Here is a 5,404-nt window from a genome sequence, read left to right as displayed (position 1 = left end):
TCGTGGTCGGCTGGGCGTTAAGCAAACAAACAAACAAACCCGAGTGCCAACAACAATAGGATGAGCATCAGAAGTGAAGATAAAGAGGGAATTTTTTTCTCTGCGCGCGCGCCAGCAAGCAGGATGTCTCAGAAACTGAAGCGGTAATAGTATGATCTAATTACAGGCGATGGGTTAATGGGTTCACGTGATTATATATATGAAGTCTTATATCGCGCGCGTATCTCCAGACTCGGACTCAAGGCGCAGGGATCTATTTATGCCGTGTGAGATGGAATTTTTTACACAATACATCATGCATTCACATCGACCAGCAGATCGCAGCCCTTTCGGCGCATATCCTACTTTTCACGGCCTATTATTCTAAGTCACACGGGTATTTTTGGTGGACATTTTTTATCTATGCCTATACAATTTTGCCAGGAAAGACCCTTTTGTCATCGTGGGATCTTTAACGTGCACACCCCAATGTAGTGTACACGAAGGGACCTCGGTTTTTCGTCTCATCCGAAAGACTAGCACTTGAACCCACCACCTAGGTTAGGAAAGGGGGGAGAAAATTGCTAACGCCCTGACCCAGGGTCGAACTCGCAACCTCTCGCTTCCGAGCGCAAGTGCGTTACCACTCGGCCACCAGTCCACGTGATGTGGGGGCGGAGCCAAACATTGGTTGATACTTACTGTGTTGACATTAGTTCATTGGCCCCGCCCCAACATCATATGACTTACTAATCCACGGGCTATCATTGGTTCATGTTTTTGGCGCTAAACTATCTGACAGGTAAAGAACTATTTTGATGTGACACGTTTTTACTTGGTGCAAATACGCGCAGTGTTTAAAACCACTTGGCGGACAGAGCTTGCATTCTCACAATTCGACACCTTACTACATCCATAATAACCACACCGTTGATCAATCGCTTAGAAATGGCACAAATGACAGTTGGGGAAACATTCAGAAGTTGGAATGATCTTACCGAACGCTGGCAGACTTTTCCAGAAAGAACGATTTGGTGTACGTGTCAAATACAGTCGTGCTGTTCAACTTGCGAACAAGAATTCAAAACAGCCCTTTCCAGACGAACTGAAGTATGCATACGCAAAACTTGTGTGCAAGTACTCAGGAAAAGGACGACTCACAGGCCGAGGTGCGAAGAGGAGCAATGGGTAAGCGGATTAATATTTAGTTGCTATACTTCTCATGCGTCCTTGTCACAGATAGTAACTCGTATGAATGTTTAATTTTAATATTATTATTATTTTATTTTTTTTAGGTTTACAATGTTTCAACATTCATTCCAGTATCGACTGACATTTTAACGAGTGCGGAAAGTCTGTCTGTCTGTCTGTCTGTCTGTCTGTCTGTCTGTCTGTCTGTCCGTATCTCTCTGTCTCTCTCTCTCTCTCTCTCTCTCTCTCTCTCTCTCTCTCTCTGCGCGCACTTCTTCTTCTTCTTCTTTGTCGGACAGATTTTTCACACAAATGACCAGGAAACCAGATTACGTAAGCCGTGTCAACTGTACCCTTTGTAAAGTCAGCGTAGCTCGAGAACGGCATTGAAGTATTTTCGGTGTTCTTTACCTTGCCCAGGAAGCAGCGCACACTCGAGTCAAGGACGTCGTAAAATGGCCCTCGGTCAAGTTTTCACCGAGAACCATTTTTTGATGTCCTTAACAATTATGTGTTAGTCGGCTTAGAATATGCGCGCAGGTTTCAAAGTTTTGATCCATTCGATTATCTCAACAGACATCCTTTGATTGTAAAATTGAATGCGGGCACATGATGGTTGAAAATACTTAACTTGAAAGTTTCCCGCTGTGGTAGATTTTTATGGTGGTTGTCACACAGGCAGCGACGGCTTTACTGGTCGGACCCAGTTGTGCGTTACCTCGCTTTTGCCTTTAATGACTGACTGACTGGCTGACTTTGGGGATTAACGTCCTCTTAGGTAACTAGGATCTATTTGGGAACATTTACTGTGATACTGTAAGAGGAGCAAGAAAAGAAAAGAAAAAAGATTTTTTTTAAATAGGGGATGAGGGGGGGGGGGGGGTAGATGGGGGGAGGGATGAGACCATGGAACTAGTTTTTAGAAGTTATGCAATAAAACATTTAAACATTGTAGGCTCAGACCACTTCGCCGTATTTAATCTTAGACACCGTACGTTATTAGACGCGAAAGTGCAATACTTAGGCCAAAAAGAATAATAGGTGTGGTTACGGTAACATAACCAAAAAAAAATAGGGTAGGAAGGTAGGCAATCACTTTTTATTTTTTACTTTTTTTTCTAATGTGTACAAATTAAACCTATTTGACAGGGGGAAATAAGTGTGCGACTTGATCGCTTTCGCTTTCATTGCGTTTTCTGCACTCGTTTTCTTGGGTTTTGTTTTTGTTTGTTTTGACAAATGTAATAAAAGTTATAGGGTCGGCCCCTAAAAATAGGGTAGGTCGGGTTACCGTAACCACACCTATTTATTTTTTAGTCCTTAATGATCCGCTCGAAGCACTGTTGAAGCAACAACTTGTCTTTTGGTCGCAGATAAGGACATACTCTATCAAAACATGTGAATATACGTCTCAAGCATGACTAAACGCCCCGAGGGCTCCGTCTAGTAACTCTATTTTTGATATCGTTTTTTAAATGTCAGCAATTTGCAATGAGGTCACCCATCATAAAATAAGGTTATTAATTATTTCCATACGCCATCTAAGTGAAACGGAGGCATTTTGTATCGCTGATTTTATTTACAAACTGCTCTTGCAGCGGATCATTTGATCGGAACTAAATAAGTAAAGTGAAAATAGGTAAATAAATATATAGATGGATAAATCAGAAAACAAGATTGCAAAACATAAACACGTTCATAAAACATGTTAGTTTCCACTATTGCCGTAAACAAGTTCTCTGCAAAAACATTGAAAGTCAAATACTGTTTTCGCCTCTGTTTCTTCTTGTTGTTGATTTTTGAGTCACTTGAGAAAAAGTGACTCTATGTAATCGGTCAGTGTTAGTCTGTCCGGCCGGCCGGCCGGCCGTCCGGCCGGCCGTCCGTAGACACCACCTTAACGTTGGACTTTTCTCGGAAACTATCAAAGCGATCGGGCTCATATTTTGTTTAGTCGTGACCTCCAATGACCTCTACACTTTAACGATGGTTTCGTTGACCTTTGACCTTTTTCAAGGTCACAGGTCAGCGTCAAAGGAAAAATTAGACATTTTATATCTTTGACAAAGTTCATCGGATGTGATTGAAACTTTGTAGGATTATTCTTTACATCAAAGTATTTACATCTGTAGCCTTTTACGAACGTTATCAGAAAAACAAGGGAGATAACTAGCCTTTTCTGTTCGGCAACACACAACTTAACGTTGGGCTTTTCTCGGAAACTATAAAAGTGACCGGGCTCAAATTTTATGTGAACGTGACTCCCAGTGACCTCTACACTTTGACGTCTGCTTTGGTGACCTTTGACCTTTTCAAGGTCACAGGTATGCTTCAGGTATGCATTGTGTTGTGAATAGCAATTTCTTCCTGTCCATCTGATGCCTCATATAATATTCAGAACTGCGAAAGTGACTCGATCGAGCGTTTGCTCTTCTTGTTTACATTAATTTTAGTCAAGTCTTGTAGATTTTATCTTGTGTTTTGTAACAGAATTAACTATGGTATTGTGTTGCTTAGTACTTGATGCATGAATTGGCGTCTCGCAGAATTAAACGCCGCTGAGGAAGGCCTGGCAACAGGTCGAAAATTTGGGCTGCCACTTGAAATTCTTTGTTAGGCTTTTCTTGTCCTTGATTTTGTTGACATCTCTCTCTCTCTCTCTATCTCTCTCTCTCTGTATGTGTGTGTGTGTCTCTCTCTCTCTTTCTTTCTCTCTCTCTTCTCTTTCTCTCTCTCTTTCTCTCTCTCTTTCTCTCTCTCTCCCCCTTTCTCTCTCTCCCCCCTCTCTCTCTCTCTCTTTCTCTCTCTCTCCCCCTCTCTCTTTATTTTCTCTCTCTCTCTCTCAGTCACTCTCTCTCTCTCTCTCTCTCTCTCTCTCTCTCTCTCTCTCTCTCTCTTTCCCTGCCTCACAAACACAAATACACACGCACTAACACACACAAAGCAGCAGGCCGGGATGCGGCAAATTGGGTAAGGCAGACTGGGATACGGCAAGTTGGGAGAGGCAGGATGGGATGCCGCCAACGCATCTAGCAGTGCAAATTCTACAGGGAGGGGGGGGGGGGGGCGTTCTTTTAAATCAAGTTTTGCCCAGTTTTGATTTTGCCGGTTTTGGTAATCCTACATTCCTCCGTGCGACAGCGGACTAAATGCGCATTTAAAACTATTTAGATGTTTTGCTTAAATTTTGACTTGGAGCGAAATAAATTAAAACATCTTGTTCGTTGTGCTTTTGTTTTAAATTAAAGCGTATTCTATTTCTAAATTAAATATCACTTGCCTGTTAACTCTTTATTGTTGTTGCAATAGTTGTATATACTTGGAAGAAAAAAAAGGCATACAACGAGACAGTTATGGTAGCCTGATTTAGACCACCCAGATACGGTATTTGCAAAATATTTATCTCTTTTATATTATTTTTCAAAATTGTTGTTTATAAAATCGAAAAATCACATCGAAAAATGTCACTATTCGATGTTCCCTCACTTAATCTGGGTGTGAAGGGCTTTCTTGAAGCAGACACCGGCGCTTGCTAAACGATTGCCGCTTAAGCGGAGGGGAGTCAAGCGTGATTAAGTGCCTGGCCTGCCAATTGACACCTACCGGCGAAAACACATAATAGGCCACAGTTTCTCTATTTTTCACATAACGTTTCACTCTTAAGGTTTTTAACAAAGGTGGTCCTGAGATCATGATTTTAACATCTTTTTTGAAATAATATATGAATTAAAGATTACACTTTTAATGGACACATTTTCACACACATGACCAGGAAACCGGATTACGTAAGCCGTGTCAGCTGCAACCTTTGTAAAAGTCAACGTAACTCGAGAACGGCATTGAAGTACTTTCGGTGTTCTTTACATTGTCCAAGAAGCAACGCACAAGAGGATACTTGACACACTCGGGTTGTGCTTGGTTTGGCCATAAACACTATCTAGTCAAGGACGTCGTAAAATGGCCCTCCGTCAAGTTTTCACCGAGAACCATTTATGATGTGTTGGTCGGCTTAGAATATGCGCGCAGGTTTGAAAGTTTTGAACCATTCGATTATCTCAACAGACATCCTTTGATGTAGTGGAGTAGTGGTAGGTGTCACGAAATGGGATATAAGTCTGTGATAAAGGTGATGTTTATTATTATGAACATGTTCGTGCCACCCACGCGCTTTTCACGCTAGAAGCCACAAAAAAGTTTATTTCATGTTGATTAATCACATTACTTATGAAAGTCT

The sequence above is a fragment of the Littorina saxatilis genome, linkage group LG9 (genome assembly GCF_037325665.1).
Source record: "Littorina saxatilis isolate snail1 linkage group LG9, US_GU_Lsax_2.0, whole genome shotgun sequence".
In the NCBI taxonomy this organism is placed as follows: domain Eukaryota; kingdom Metazoa; phylum Mollusca; class Gastropoda; order Littorinimorpha; family Littorinidae; genus Littorina; species Littorina saxatilis.
Note: the sequence above shows the minus strand (reverse complement) of the source record.